This window comes from Lithobates pipiens, unplaced genomic scaffold (genome assembly GCF_037356315.1).
Source record: "Lithobates pipiens isolate NorthernLeopardFrog02 unplaced genomic scaffold, aLitPip1_a1.2 Scaffold_8, whole genome shotgun sequence".
In the NCBI taxonomy this organism is placed as follows: domain Eukaryota; kingdom Metazoa; phylum Chordata; class Amphibia; order Anura; family Ranidae; genus Lithobates; species Lithobates pipiens.
In genome coordinates this window covers 153,689,985-153,707,356 of record NW_027507903.1, presented here as the reverse complement: position 1 = coordinate 153,707,356, position 17,372 = coordinate 153,689,985, and positions in this window count along the sequence as shown.

Sequence of the window (17,372 nt, the reverse complement as noted above, 5' to 3'; positions counted from 1 at the left end):
CCAATGGTCTCATCTTGTCAGACCCTAAACGTCTACCCCTTGGTTAATCTGTGATGCCTCCTTCTCCTCAAGTTTCCTTCCCTAGCGGGCACGTTACCCACCTGCCAGTGACTGTTCTCAAATAGTTTTGTTTATGCTGGCTGTCCGCTCTAACATGTATACTTGCTCCCACCCCTTCCCCTTTACCCTTCCCTTACCATCCTTTCCCTTACAGTTTAATCCATAACCTATTGGATTCTCAACCCATTACTACAAGACTTTTGTCGAAGTGCTCTCTCCTTATCTGGTCCATCTCTTAAATTCCCTATGCAAGGGATTCCCCCCTGGAACTGGCAGCCAACCTAGCATACATTTTTGTAATCCCCATACAGGACAAAGCCCCTAGTGAAGTTGGCAATTACAGACCAATCTCCCAAATCAACAATTTAAAAATAATGACCAAAATGATATCAAACAGACTAACATCCTTCATTGGATTTTATGTCCATAAGGACTAAGTGGGATTTATTCCCGGGAGGCAGGGGCCGAACCAGAGTTGCGGTGAAACAAGACCCGCTATCACACTCCTCAATAGTGGAATCCCAGAAGTACCAACATTAACCCAGGCCCTAATCCACGTCATTTTACTGGGGGCCAAAATAACAATAGCTCGACAATATTCTCATATCACCTTGCCAAGCAAAAAATTTCTTGGATAATGTCTCAGGAAAAATATATCCAACACCATCCGGGGTGCGAGAGGTGGTGGGAGAGGAGGCCATCAACTGAGCCACTTAGATGTGTATTTCTCATGCCTTTGTTCTCTATGATGATTGCTATTTTTTTCAACCAAATATTGGAATTTGTTACTGTCCAATTTTGTATGTTAGAGAAATTCGAACTCACCTGGGTACCCTGGGCTAAACACATTGGAGTGTCTCTACAGCCCTAGGAAAGAAGATTCATTGCTATGTCCTGGTAGGCCAAATACCCAGACCTTACCTCCAGCTCTCCATGAAGGTTCCTCCCACTTCTCCTTACCTCCTCCACTATTCCTCTCTCCTTTATATTTTCTGGCTTTTCTTCTCCTTCCCCCTCCCCCCATTGCCTAGCTGTAGCAAATGCTGCAGTACGGTTTTACTGAAAGATGGACTGAATGAGTTACAGAGAGAGTGGGCCTTTCATACTCTCCCTTACAGTCTTCAAAGGCTATCTAACACTAGCTTTCACCAGTCCAGATAAAAAAAAAATTACATAGTTCTCACTACTTTGTATTATCCTGGTAGGAAAGATACACAGCCCTCTTCTCATGGATCCGGGCTGACCTCCCCAGCTACCCCTTGCAAAGCAGGCTCCCGCTCGGGGTGCAAGAAGTGGCAGGAGAGGAGCCCATCAGCTGAGCCACTTAGATGTGTATTTCTCATGCCTTTGTTTCCTATGATGATTTCTCTTTTTTTCAACCAAATATTGGAATTTGTTACTGTCCAATTTTGTACAAGTGCTATATTTTTCTAAAAAAATAATAAGCTATTGCACTGACTGGAACAGATCTGTCATTAAACAAGGCACATAAGAGGGCCAGGAGAGTAGGGAACATCAAGTAAAGTAGATGCCGCTCCTCTCGGATTAGGTCTTATCTATTAAGTGTATTTTTATAATCTTTTATGCTTTTTTTTTTTTTTTTATAAAATATTTTTTATTGAAAGGCTTGCATTGTACAAAAAAAAACAGACAGTCGGATAACAATTACAGATAGTCCCGTAACGACTTATAGTCTCCAACAAAGCAGTAGAAGTATATAAAACAGCCCTCTGAACACCAGAGGGCTAACAAGCCCCAACTTTTACATTTTTATTTGCAATTGTAAAAATGGAAACCAAAAAACAAGTAAGTACCGGTGATGTCTTTACACCGTATCTGGACAGAAACAGAGGAATGATACAACAACTCAAACAATTTTCCTGATGTCAGTCCATGGAGACCACTGTGTACAGAAATGTATTTTCCTTCCATATTGGCCAATATCTGCTTGTATTTATACATCTCATCTACTCTTCTGACTAATTCTCCAATATTGGGGGGGGGGGGGCAGGGGGTTTTCCAGTATTTAGCTACCAGTAGTCAGGCCGTGGACAATATCTGGACAACTATCATTCTGAGGGGTGGCGGGTATTGGTCTATGTCTAAACTTAGTATTGCCAGTGCAGGGGAACCTGACCTAAGAATGCCAGTAACCTTGGAAACCAAGGAGAATACCCCCCGCCAGAAACTCCAGAGGTGGGGGCATTCCCAAAGCATATGAAGTAGAGTACCAACTCTTCCACAACCTCTCCAGCAAGTATTAGAACTACCCTGGACAAATTTTGCTGTGATGAAGGGGGTGTAATACCACCTAAGTAATATTTTTTGGGAGACTTCCCAATGCGTTACCGATCTGATGTATCTGCCGTTGCTTTTGATGGCCTTCTTCCACTGATCATCTGTGAACTGCACAGAGAGTTCGTTCTCCCATCTATGAAAGGGGGAAGTTTTTGTAAATAGGTTCTTGCTTTGTAATAAATTATAAAATAAAGAGATTCCCCCTTTAACTTTCGATACATCGGACCAGAACACCCTTGCTTGGTGAGGGATTGATACGGAGGTGCCCTGATGTTGAGATAAGAAGGAAACAATTCTTAGATAAGTAAAGTATTCCGACCTGGGGATGCCGAACCTGTACACTATTGACTCAAAGGAAATAATCCTGTCATTCTCCAATAAATCTGAGACCATTGTAATACCTTTTTTTCACCCAAGCCCCCAAATCTAGGTCTTTGACATAAGTACCTATGGATGCAATTGGAGTAGAGACGTCATATAAGTGGTGAGATAGCACTACATTGTTTAGAAAATATCTCCAGGTATCTACTACGAGTTGTATAATGGGGAAATCCGATTTGAAGGTTTTATTGGTGAAAGACAATGCTAATAAAGTGGAGTATGGCGTTCCAGGCAGAAGCCAAGAGCCCTCGATTAAAGCCCACTGCTTCTCCACTGGAGGACATATCCAGTATTTCATTTGGTCTAACAAACTCGCCACATAGTAATCTTTCAGAATAGGAAGACCCATACCACTGATGTCTTTCTTTCTAAATAAATAGGAATGGGAGCATCTGGGCTTTTTGTCCCCCCATATAAATTTATGCAGCTGCGCTTGGGCTGATTTAAAGAATGACATAGGGATAGCAATTGGTAAGGCCCTAAAGTGGTATAAAAGCTTTGGAAGGATTAGCATTTTGTAGGCTGCCAATCTTCCCATCTAGGACAAATAAAACTTCGACATCCTATTAAGTTCTTGTTGTATTGAGGAGAGAAGGGGCAAAAAATTGATTTTGAAAATATTAGAGCTCGGCGACAATAGATAAATTCCCAAGTATTGGATGGGGTTGTCAGACCATGGGTAAGGGAATCGTGAGGCTAAGAGCGACCTGATGTTATCCGTAACATTAATTGCTAATTTATTTATTAAATTCTCCCAGGGTATCATGTACTGCTTGTAAAGAGGAGGAAGGGTGTTTTAAGGTTAAAATTACGTCGTCTGCAAATAGTGTAATATAATGGGTATGTTTGGGTGTCGAGATGCCAGATACATGAGGATTAGTGCGAAACGTTTCTGCTAGAGGTTCCATCAAAAGGGCAAAAATCAGGGGTGACAACGGGCACCCCTGACGTGTGCCATTAGTGATGCGAAATGAGTCAGAGAACATACCACCAGTGTAAACCATGGCCGAGGGGTTAGAATATAAAGCTGAGATAGCTGAATTAATAGTCCCTAGAATACCAAATTTGTCAAGCACCTGACCCAAGTATCCCCAATGGACCCTATCAAAAGCCTTCTCTGCATCTAATGTTAGAAGCAGAGAAGGGTCACTAGAAGCCTCTGCCGCATGAATTCGATTTAGAATCCTCCTGGTTGCATCCGGCGCCTGACGCCCCGGTATAAAGCCCACCTCATCATTTCTGATCAGTGAAGACATAATGCTCGACAATCTGTTAGCCAGAATTTTCGCAAAGACCTTCAGGTCTACGTTCAATAAAGAGATAGGCCTGAAGTTCTGTGGTTTGTCCAGTGGCTTGCCAGGTTTTGGTACCGTTACAATTGTGGCGGATAACATTTCTGATGGGAAGGAGGAGTCTGCTGTGGCTTTCTGGAAGGCTGCAAGAAGATGCTGGCCTAGAATTGGGTAGAATGCCTGGTAGTATTCAACCGAGAATCCGCCAGGACCAGGGGATTTGTTTAACGGCATGGGCAATATTGTTTTAGACAATTCACTTAAGGAAATAGGATCATTTAAAGTGTCTAGTTGAACTTGAGTGATTTTAGGGAGGGAAATTTTCTCTAGGAACTCTCGTATCGTATCTGGGGACGGTTGTGGGATGGACGAATCCTCTTTTAAGGTATAAAGGGCATTGTAGTAATCCCTGAAGGCATTGGCAATATCCTTTGGATTGGATAATTTAGAACCAGTAGTTGGAAGGTAAATAAAGGGGATTTTCTGTTGGATCGATCTTTCTTTTATTTGTCTAGCTAGGAGTTTCCCTGCGCGATTGCCTTGTTGATAAAATCAAGCTTTCCACTTTTTAATTGACTGATCTTGTTGTGCAATCAGTAGTAATCGTAGCTCATGTCTTAAGCTGTCTAGCTGAGAACTCGTGGAGGGATCAGGTGTTTTTTTATTCATTGAGTCTAAATGCTCTATTTGGGAAAGAAGGGTTTGCACCTTGAAATTGGACTGTTTTCTGGCCGTACTACTCATTTTTATAAGGATTCCCCGCACAAAAGCCTTGTGAGAGTTCCATAGGGTGAAGGGGTCCGACACAGACTGGACATTAATCTCAAAAATGCTTTTCAATTCAGCTGCAATTTCTTATTAAATTTCAGATTTGAAAAAAGAAAAGTGTTGTTTTTCCATCTATTGGCCCTGGTTTCTGTGCGCCACCCCTCCACCACAATGGATATCGGCGCATGGTCCGACCACGTGATGTTGTGGATAGATGATAGACTGACTTTTTGAAGCAAGAATTTATCAATTAAAAAGACATTGATTCGGGGCGTGGCCTGACGCGAGTTCCGGATGGTCGCATAATCCCGGAGCTCCGGAGACAGGGGATCTAAGCGGCTAAAAGCGACATCATCCGTGCCCTTTGGAAGCCTCACCTGGCAGCGGAAGACCTTCCCAACACTCTGGGACCATGCCCGGTAAGCGCCGAGGCGCGGGAAAACCGCAACGGCTCACGGACTTCTATACTAGGCTCCCTGACAGGGAGGCCCAAGATGGCGCCCGGGCCTACTCTCCGCAGAGAGCTTCACCGTGCACGAGGGGAGCAGAAGCAGGTAACCGGCGACACAAACAGACCCCCACCAATGGCCAGCACTCCTACCCTTCCTCCCCTTCTACTAGCAGCCCGGTTAAATCGAAACCCAAGCTGGATGGCAGCGGATTGAGTAGGGAGGGCAGCCCATCCGCAGACTCAGGGGATGACACCCGGGAGTTACCCGAACCCATCGAATCCTATCCCACTCAAAATCAACCGGTGGTTGATACTGTTCTGAAAGACATGTTGTTATCGCTCCGCAGCACCATTCAGTCGGATATGGCAGCCTGTATGCACGGTTTTCATAAAGATCTTAATGCTATTGGAGTTAGAGTGGACCACATAGAAACTAAGATGGGAGAATATGCTGGGACTATAAACGATCTAGTGGATGCACATGAGGAGAGAGAAGGGGAGGTGGAGAAACTTAAGGAGAAATTAGCGGACCTGGAAGATAGATCACGAAGAAATAATATCAAAATTAGGGGTATCCCCGAAACGATCGTACAGGCCGACCTACACACACACGTGGTGATGGTGTTTAAACAAATACTCCCAGAGGCGTCGGATCTTGATGTGACGATCGTCAGGATCCATCGTCTTCCCAAACCGACTCACTTGTCTGATCAGGTCCCGAGAGATGTACTTTTAAGGCTACACTTCTTCCATGTGAAAGAGGACCTTATGGCAGCCATGCGTCAAAAAGAACATATTCCGCCACAACTTCAGCACTTGCAGTTTTTCACAGACCTTTCGCAATACACTCTTCAGAAGAGGAGAAACCTGAATACCATTACCAAAGCTTTGAGAAACCATAAGATTGTATACAAGTGGGGATTCCCTACGAAACTGTCTGTGACTAAGGATAATCGCACATACCACATTACCTCGTTGGAAAAAGGCATTACCCTCTTACGAGAGTGGGGTATACTTTCCGACTTGGAAGTAAGCGCAGCACTGTCTTCTGCTCCGAAAATGGTTGGCCAGGATTGGAAAACCGTCACCTCAAAGAACGCCAAATCGCATTCGTGAGGCGGGACGGATGTATCCCTCTAAACTTGGGTTCCCATGGTCTCTGTTACTGAGGAGCCTCAGGCTGAACTCTTCCCCCCAGTTACCTTTGCAGCACCCACTGCCCACGGTTGTTCTTTGTTAGACCTGCTCTAGAACTCATAGAGCGGTCGTTACTAATTCGTTCACTGATTAATGTGCTTTCTTAATTTCTTCTGTTACGTTCTCTTGTTTTTTTTTTCTTTTTTTTTGGATGCTATACCACTTGCCAACCGTAGCCTACTCACCATATGGAGGATGGGGGCTTCGACGGACATCACAGGTTGCTTCATGGACAGAATCATAGAACCTACAAGGTACCAGGATCGGATCATTCCTCCTCGCAATAGTGAGTACTGTTTACCTAACAGCCCTTGTGGCATACTTGAGGGGGAATTGGACCCCCCATGGAGAGGAGAGCTCATTTATGGTGGGGCTGATCAGCACACTTCTCGGCATCCCTTGCACCCACTCCCTCTATGGCTCTAAATATCTTATCTATTAACGCTAAGGGGCTCAATCACCCCGTGAAACGTCACTCGCTCTGGAAAGAAGTGGAATCGCACAAATGCGACATTGTCTGTGCCCAGGAGACTCACTTCATGACTGCCAAAGCTCCCAAATGTTCACACAAAAATTTTCCGCACATATTCACAGCTAACGCAACCACCAAAAGGAAAGGGGTCCTAACAGCTATCAGGGACTCTGTGGCTTTTCAATTGCACGAAGCTATTAGTGATCCCCATGGCAGATTCTTGATACTAATCTGTGATGTGAACTTAACTACCTACACGATTGTAAACGTATATTCCCCTAACAATCACCAGGTGAGATTTTTTAACAGCCTGATGCGAAGAATACGGAAAATTCAAAGGGGAATGCTGTTAATGTGTGGGGATTTCAATTTGACCCCGGACCCTGCTTCGGATTCTACATCTCAGTCCACACGACTGCGCCCGGCTATGCAGCCCGCTATACATCAATACGGCCTATATGACGCTTGGAGATGCCTGCACGCAAACGAGCGGGACTATACCTACTTTTCCCCTCCACACCAAGTTTATTCCAGAATAGACCTGTTTTTGGTTGATCAGCAGTCTCTGTTTTGGACATCTTCTGTGGCTATCAAGCCAATGACTTGGTCTGATCATGCACCGGTGGTGCTATCCATGGAGGGCTCGGCAACTGTTAATGCGAGCCCGCTGTGGAGAATCAACACCTACGTGCTTCAGAGAGAGGAGTGCAGAGAGGTCCTCCAGAAGCATCTGACTGAATTTTTTACTGATAATGTTAATTCTGTTACAGATCCATTTGTGTTATGGAATGCCCATAAGGCGTTTATGAGGGGAATTTGTATTCAAATGGGAGCGAGGTTAAAGAGGCAGAGGCAAAGCAAACTTACAGGCTTATTGTCGGACATCGAGAAACTAGAATCGCTTAATAAGGCTAAACCGACAGTCCTTCTTTCCCAGAAACTAGCTCAGCATAGACATGACTTGCGTGTACTGCTACTCGAAAACTTTGAGAAATACAGCAAACGTAGGAAAATGACGTTTTATACCTCTGACAATAAGGCTGGTAAACTCCTAGCCCATAAAAACAAGGGCCACAGATATAAATCTAAAATTCCATTTATCTTCCACCCCACTTCTAACATAAAAGAAACCCACCCTAAGAAAATTGCGGACGCTTTTAGCTCCTATTATAGCGCGCTATATAACCTTAAAGACGACCCCTCGATTCACCAGCCAAATCGGGAACACATTGTGGACTTCCTTTCCCGACTCCCGATCCCACGACTTACCCAGGAGCAAGTGGATTTGCTCAATGCCCCATTTACTGATGCTGAAATTCAGTCATCAATTAATTCCTTACCGCCCAATAAATCCCCTGGACCGGACAGCTTTAGCAGTGAATACTATAAACTGTTTAACCACTTGCCGACCGCCGCACGACGATATACGTCGGCAGAATGGCACGGGCAGGCATATGGGCGTATATATAAGTCCCTGCCTGCCCGCGGGTGGGGGGCCCGATCGGGCCCCCCCCCGGTGCCTGCGGCGGTCGGCATTCCTTCGAGAGCGATCCGGGATGAGGGGGCGGCCATTCATTCATGGCCACCCCCTCGCGATCGCTCCCGACGAATAGAAATCCCCCGTGACATCACTTCCTCTCCTGTAATGTAAACACAGGAGAGGAAGTGATGTATTCTCTCCTCCGTGTCGGTATTTTTCGTTCCGACACGGAGGAGAGCGGATCGGTGAGTTGCACCAACACTCTACACACACAGTAGAACATGCCAGGCACACTCACACCCCCCCTTTACCCCCTGATCACCCCCCCAATTACCCCTGCCCCCCAGTCACAGTGACACCAATGTCATTTTTTTTTTTTTTTTTGCATTGGTGTCATTTGTGACTGTAATAACTGTTAGGGCAGTTAGAGTTAGCCCCCTTTAGTTCTAATGTACCCCCCTAACCCCCCCAATAAAGGTTTAACCCCGTGATCACCCCCCGTCGCCAGTGTCACTAAGGCTGGGTTCACATTGCAGCGGTTTATGAGAACGAATGTGATTCGCACCGCACTGCAGTGCAAATCACATCCGATCTCTGTGCGATTCGAGTTCAGCCATTCGCCGCACCCGCCACACCCGCCGCACCCGCCGCACCCGCCGCAAATTCGCACGGGACCCTTTTTTTGGCCCGCAGCAGAATCGGATCGCATGGGTGTTCACACCATGCGATCCGAGTTTGCAGATCGCACTGCGATATGCGAACTGATCTGGGGGTGTCAGTAACATTTCACTGACACTCCCAGCAGTTCGCATAGGGCAGTGTGAACTGCCGCCGGGAGGCATGCGATGCGGGAACCCGCCGCGCATTCGTGGCGTTCCCGCATCGCTCCAGTGTGAACCCAGCCTAATAAGCGATCGTTTTTCTGATCGCTGTATTAGTGTCACAGGTGACGCTAGTTAGGCAGGTAGGTATTTAGGTTTGCCGCAGCTTTTTATAGCGCCAGGGACCCCCATATACTACCGCATAAAGCCCCCTGATTGCCCCCTAGTTAACCCTTTCACCAGTGATCACCATATAACTGTTACAGGTGACGCTGGTTGGTTAGTTATTTTTTTATAGTTTCAGGGCACCCGCCATTTATTACCTAGTCTCACTAGTGTACCCCTAAATTTAGGGGTGTCTACTTTCCAAAATGGGGTCATTTGGGGGGGGGGTTTGTGCCATCTTGGCATTTTATGGCCTTCAAAACTGTAACGCCCTTAGAAAGCCTGAAGGCGGTGCTTGGTTTTCGGGGCCCCGTACGCGGCTAGGCTCCCAAAAAGTCCCACATATGTGGTATCCCCGTACTCAGGAGAAGCAGCAGAATTTATTTTGGGGTGTCATTTCACATATGCCCATGGCATGCGTGAGCAATATATCATTTAGTGACAACTTTGTGAAAAAAAAAAAAAAAAAAAAAGTTTGTAATTTTCCCGCAACTTGTGGCAAAATATAAAATATTCCATGGACTCAACATGCCTCTCAGCAAATAGCTTGGGGTGTCTACTTTCTAAAATGGGGTCATTTGTGGGGGTTTTGTGCCATCTTGGCATTTTATGGCCTTCAAAACTGTAATAGGTAGTGAGAAGTGAACTCAAAAATTTACGCCCTTAGAAAGCCTGAAGGCGGTGCTTGGTTTTCGGGGCCCCGTACGCGGCTAGGCTCCCAAAAAGTCCCACATATGTGGTATCCCCGTACTCAGGAGAAGCAGCAGAATTTATTTTGGGGTGTCATTTCACATATGCCCATGGCATGCATGAGCAATATATCATTTAGTGACAACTTTGTGAAAAAAAAAAAAAAATAAAAAAAAGTTTGTAATTTTCCCGCAACTTGTGGCAAAATATAAAATATTCCATGAACTCAACATGCCTCTCAGCAAATAGCTTGGGGTGTCTACTTTCTAAAATGGGGTCATTTGTGGGGGTTTTGTGCCATCTTGGCATTTTATGGCCTTCAAAACTGTAATAGGTAGTGAGAAGTGAACTCAAAAATGTACGCCCTTAGAAAGCCTGAAGGCGGTGCTTGGTTTTCGGGGCCCCGTACGCGGCTAGGCTCCCAAAAAGTCCCACATATGTGGTATCCCCGTACTCAGGAGAAGCAGCAGAATTTATTTTGGGGTGTCATTTCACATACCGTATATACTCGAGTATAAGCCGAGATTTTCAGCCTCTTTTTTGAGGCTGAAAGTGCCCCCCTCGGCTTATACTCGAGTCATCGCTGTCTGCCCGCTCGATCAGCGTGTCGAGCAGACAGACAGCGGCCATTCTATTCAAAAGCCGCGCCTCCGGCTCCGCCTTCGCCTGTGATAGGCGGAACACTGAATTTCCCAGCAGCCTGTGTTCCGCCTATCACGGACATCGTATCATCCTCGTACTACGGACGAGGATGATACGACGTCTGTGATAGGCGGAACACAGGCTGCTGGGAAATTCAGTGTTCCGCCTATCACAGGCGAAGGCGGCGGCGCAGCTTTTGAATTTTACAATGGCCGCCGACGAAGAGGGCACGGGACGGAGGCAAGGCAAGGCACGGCACGGCACGGGACGGGACGGGACGGGGGCAAGGCAAGGCACGACACGGGACGGATGCAAGGAGGCAAGGCACGGCACGGGACGGAGGCAAGGAGGCAAGGCACGGGACGGAGGCTCGGGACAAAGGTAGGCTGGACACACACACACACACACACACACACACACACACACACACACACACACACACACACACACACACACACGGATGGAGACACACACAGGGATGGATGGATGGATGGATGGAGACACACACACACAGGGATGGATGGATGGATGGATGGAGACACACACACACAGGGATGGATGGATGGATGGATGGAGACACACACACACAGGGATGGATGGATGGATGGACACACACACACACAGGGATGGATGGACGGACACACAGGGATGGACGGACACACAGGGATGGACGGACACACAGGGATGGACGGACACACAGGGATGGACGGACACACACACAGGGATGGACAGGCATGTCTCACCCTCGGCTTATACACGAGTCAATAAGTTTGCCAGTTTTTTTGGGGGTAAATTGGGGGCCTCGGCTTATATTCGGGTCGGCCTATACTCGAGTATATACGGTACGCCCATAGCATGTGTGAGCAATATATCATTTAGTGACAACTTTGTGTAAAAAAAAAATATATATTTTTTTTGTCATTATTCAATCGCTTGAGGCAAAAAAATAAAATATTCAATGGGCTCAACATGCCTCTTATCAATTTCCTTAGGGGGTCTACTTTCCAAAATGGGGTCATTTGGGGGGGTTTTGTACTGCCCTGCCATTTTAGCACCTCAAGAAATGAGATAGGCAGTCGTAAACTAAAAGCTGCGTAAATTCCAGAAAACGTACCTTAGTTTGTAGATGTGACAACTTTTGCGCAAACCAATAAATATACAATTATTGACTTTTTTTTTACCAAAGACATGTGGCTGAATACATTTTGGCCTAAATGTATGACTAAAATTGAGTTTATTGGATTTTTCTAATAACAAAAAGTAGAAAATATCATTTTTTTTCAAAATTTGCGGTCTTTTTACGTTTATATCGCAAAAAATAAAAATCGCAGAGGCAATCAAATACCATCAAAAGAAAGCTCTATTTGTGGGAAGAAAAGGACGCAAATTTTGTTTGGGTACAACATTGCATGACCGCGCAATTACCAGTTAAAGCAGCGCAGTGCCAACGTGTAAAAAGACCTCTGGTCATTTACCAGCAAAATGGTCCGGTCTGAAAGTGGTTAAAAACACTCTCACCCCGCACCTTACTACAATTTTCAATAAAGCTGCTGCCTCTGCTTCTTTCCCGCCAGAGATGCTGGAAGCTCTGATCATAGCTTTGCCTAAGCCAGGGAAGGATCCGATTTCTCCGCCAAACTTTAGACCAATCTCTTTACTCAATAGTGATTTGAAGCTATATGCCAAAATAATTGCCGCTCGTATGGTGGATATACTACCTACGATCATTTATCCCGATCAGACGGGCTTCACAAAAAAAAGACAGGCCTCAGATGCGACCCGTAGACTTGTTAACTTAATTCACCTGGCCGAGACGGAGGGGAGGCCTTCTCTGCTTCTATCTCTAGACGCAGAGAAGGCCTTTGACCGCATTCATTGGCAGTATCTCGGTGAGGTTCTGAGGGCCTTTGGATTTGAAGGCGGCATCGATTCGGCTATTAAGGCATTGTATTCTAAACCATCGGCGAGAGTTTTTGTATCAGGGGTTATGTCCTCCCCATTTTCTTTTTTTTTTTTTTAACCAAAGATTTTTATTAGATTTTGAATGAAACAAGTATACATCATTTGACAAAGAAGTATGTAGCATTATCATACATATTGAAGGCAGTGTTCCACATACTCACATAGAAAAGAAAATATAAACAATAGTATCCTATTAGAACTATTATAGTTTGAGAACCTCAAATGGCCTACTAGTAGGCCTAGCCTGTCACCCCATACGGGTACACACTGTGAGCAGGCTTAGCTCTGGAGTAGGATTACCTGAGTATTAGTATCCTTTGACCTTACCGAGGGTCAAGGGCGATGGTACAGGTAAGTACGCGGCTCATTTGTTTTAATACGTAGGACAGCAAAACTTGTCCATAGGCATAGGGAAAACGGTAACCAAGAAACTTCAACACAAACAAAGATATATAGTCCTCCTTGGGCACTACTCCTGGGTTAAAATGGATAATATTACCTCTACTTACACTGTAGTTGGATGAAACGCCTTTTGGGTTCAGGCAACTTAATTTCAAGATATAATTCAACAAGAAAATCCATGAATTAGATCACAGATGTGGAGAGGCATATTTGGAGGAATCCCAGGTCCCCCAGCATTTATGGAAACCCGGGATTACCCCTTCTTTGTAAGCTAACATCTTTTCCATAAGGTATATGTTGTTTACTCTGGTAATAACCTCCTCTAGAGAAGGGGGTATGGGGGTCTTCCAATGTCTTGTCAACGAAATTCTGGCAGCAAAGAGGATATTAATCACTATTTTTCGCATTACTGGAGGGAATTGCTCTATCGAGAGGCTAAGAAGAGCCAACCCTGGGTCTAGTTTACACTTAGACTTTGTGATGTCTCTGATCAGGGACTCTACTTTCTTCCAATATGGGGTGATAATTTCACAACTCCATAATATATGAAAAAGATTCCCCATGTGCTGGCAGTTCCTCCAGCACAGAGGGGCTGTATCTGTATGCATTTTGTGGATGCGTAGCGGAGTTAGGTACCATCGGTGTAGTATTTTCTGGGCATTGTCCCAGTGATCTATACAAGCAGAGGATTTCCCACTATATTTTAGTGCCGTATGCCACTGCGAGAGTGAGTATTCCTTCCTCATTTCTCTTTCCCAGTGTAACATGCAGGGCAGTTTAGAGTTTAGATACAGAGGGTTTGCTAGTCTATAGAAAAGTGAGATTCCCTTTCTACAGTTAGAGCTTTTGTTTAGAAGGAAGTCCCATAGTGCTTGTGGGATTTCTACTGGAGTAGGAGTGTTGGACACATTGTGGTGCTGAATTTGGTATAGCCTATATCGGTCAGCTAAGTCTCTTTGTTCGTCAAGGGGCGCAAAAAAATGATTGCCTGATTGTTTCCATCTCTGTGTGGAGAAGTTGGGAATTAGGTATTGGTAGGTTGCTAATGGAATTTGTAGTCTACTTATCGGTACGTCAGTAATTTTACTTTGAGTCAGGCCCGACCATGCCTTAATCGTGGCTTGTATAGTAGGGTAGTTGGGGACAGTTGGTTTGTGGTGAATGCTAGCCGCCATAGCTAGAGCAGGGAGATCATGCCCAGGGGTAACAGTACGTTCTATGTTTGACCATTTATTGTCGGATTGACAGGAGAACCAGTATTTCATTTGGTCCAATATGGCTGCATGATAGTAAGCCTGGGCGTTAGGGAGACCCATTCCGCCAAGGTACTTTGGCTTATAGAGTTTCGCTAAGGCTAGTCTAGGTTTTTTTCCTGCCCATATGAATTTGTTTAGATGTGTGGATAGTTGAGCAAAGAATTTGCAGGGTATAGGGATTGGTAACGTCCTAAAATGGTACAGTAGTTTAGGCAGTATTTGCATTTGATAAGCCGCTATTCTTCCCACCCAGGAGAGATGTAGTTTAGCTATGTGGTTCATTTCTTCAGCCAGTTTATCCAACAAGGGAGGATAGTTGTGCAAGTACGTGTCAGAAGCGGAGGGGGAAAGTTGTACTCCTAAGTATGTGATCGAGGGAGGATTCCAGTTACACTGGAAGACATTTTTTAGTGTGCTTAGGGTACCCGATGACAAGTGCAACCCCAGAGCATAGCATTTATTAGTATTAACCTTATAAAAGGATACCCTCCCAAAGCTACTAATCAGCTCTTGAATTTTAGTAAGGGATGTGACAGGGTCAGTAACTGTGAGAATGACGTCATCAGCAAATAGCCCTATTTTATGGGTTTCTGCACCTATCTGAATACCTTTCACATCTGTCGCTTCCCTGATACTTTCTGCTAGTGGTTCTATGACAAGTGAGAAAATTATGGGAGACAGTGGGCACCCTTGTCTTGTGCCATTAGTTAGATTAAAGGGGTCGGAGAGAAGGCCTGAATTATAGACACTTGCTGATGGATGAGAGTACAAGGACATGATAGCTGTATGAATTTGGCCCGACAGTCCGAATTTTTGAAGGGTCTTAGATAGGTATGGCCAGTGTACCCTATCAAAGGCCTTTTCTGCATCTAAGGCCGCGTACACACGGGCGGACTGTTCGCCCAACTTTGTCCGCTGAACAGTGTTTGGGCGGACAGTCCGCTCGTGTGTGGGCTTTCAGCGGACAGTTTCAGCGGACAGTTTGACGAACAAGGTTTTTCGGAATTTCCGAAAAACTGTCCGCTGAAACCTTGTTTCAGCGAACAGTCCGCTCGTGTGTAGGCTTGTTCGTCAAACTAAGTTCCGCGCATGCTCAGAAAGGATTTACACGCCGAAAGTTATAATGCAGTGTATAGGACGTCGTATTTTTCGTCCCGTCGTACGTGCCGTTCACGTCATCGCGCACGGTTTCAGCAAACTGTTCGTCCGTCGTGTGTGGCCATGTCCGTCCATGCTAAGTTTGAGCGGACTGTTTGCCGAAACTGTTTGACGGACAAAGTTGGGCGAACAGTCCCCGCGTGTGTACGCGGCCTAAGGCTAAAAATACGCTAGGAAGTTTGTTAATTTCAGAATATCGTAGGAGATTGATCATGCGTCTTGTTCCATCGGGTGCTTGCCTACCTTTAACAAAGCCTACTTGATCTAAACCTAGCAAGGTAGGGGTAATATTCATCAATCTATTTGCTAGTACTTTAGCATATATTTTTAAATCGGAGTTCAAGAGTGAGATCGGCCTAAAGTTCTGGGGGAGGGAGTTGTCTTTTCCTGGTTTTGGGATCGTGACTATGATAGCTTGTAGCATTTCTTTGGGAAAGGAGCCTGTGGATATAGCATTATTGAAGACAGTCGCAAGTTTAGGGGTCAGGATAGTCGTAAGTGCTTTATAGTATTCAGCCGAGAAGCCATCCGCCCCTGGGGATTTATGCATGGGCAACGTCTTAATTACTGCGGTCACTTCCTCACAAGTGATGGGGGAGTTTAAAGCAGTCAGTGTAGGGATATCTATTTTAGGTAGCTTCAAATTGTCAAGGAAACGATCAATTTCCGTGTCAGAGGGTTGGTGAGTGTCAGGGTCCTGGTTAAGGTTATACAAGGAGTGGTAGTAATCTTTAAAGGTGTTCGCTATGTCTTTAGGATTATGAAAAGTTTGATGTGAATGATGGTGCTTGATGAAAGGTAGGTTAGCTTTAGCCTGTCTTTTTTTAAGCTGGGAAGCTAGGAGCTTACTAGCCTTATTGCTTTGTGAGTAGTAGGATAGTTTCAGTCTTTTGAAGTACAGGTCATGGTCAGTTTTGATCTCCTGTCGTAGGTCTTCTCGACATTGAGTGAGCTGTTGGAGTATGGTGGGAGAAGTGAGGGTCGGGTTTTTATGCAGTCCCTCCAATTCAATAATTTTATTTTGGAGCTGTGTTATGCGGCGGGTTTTATTTTTGCGTTCCCTCGAAGCTATCTGTATGAGGACACCTCGAGTGAAGGCCTTGTGAGCGCACCATACCATTGCAGGGGAGGACTCTCCATTATCATTTAATCGGAAAAATTCCTTAACCTTCGCTTCTATTTCGTCCCTAATGGTGGGACGAGACAGAAGGAAGGTATTGTTGCGCCAAAGTGGCCTACTATTAGCCTTGTTAAAGTCCACAATTTCCAGTGTTATAGGCGCATGATCTGACCAAGTGATGCTGTGGACCTCCGATTTAATCACATTTTGTAGTACATGCAAATCTGTGAGGAAATAATCAATCCTCGAGTAACTGTTATGCATTGCAGAGTAATACGTATAGTCCCTCTCCGTAGCCCTGGTGCAGCGCCAAGGATCAAAAAGCCTTTCTTCATGGCAGAAGCTGTCTAGACAGGGGCGCTGCCTGAGGGCTACAGAGGAGGAATCAAGATTAGCATTCAGTACTATATTAAAATCACCACACAAAATTAGGCTACCCTTTTGCATAGATTTCGCTTTGTGTACAACTTTGCGGACAAAGCGTGCAGGTCTAATATTTGGGGCATATAAATTCACTAACGTATATATGGAGTGATTAATTTCAGCAATCAGTATAATATACCGACCACGAGGGTCAATGTAATCTTGCAACAAAGAAAAGGTGACAGTGTCTTTTACAGCTATTAATACCCCATTCTTTTTCTTCAGATCATTGGCAGTAAATATATGGGGGAATTTTCCATGTGTGCATCTAGGTGGATTAGCACTGGGGAAGTGAGTTTCTTGTATACACAGAATGTCACAGTGCATATCGATA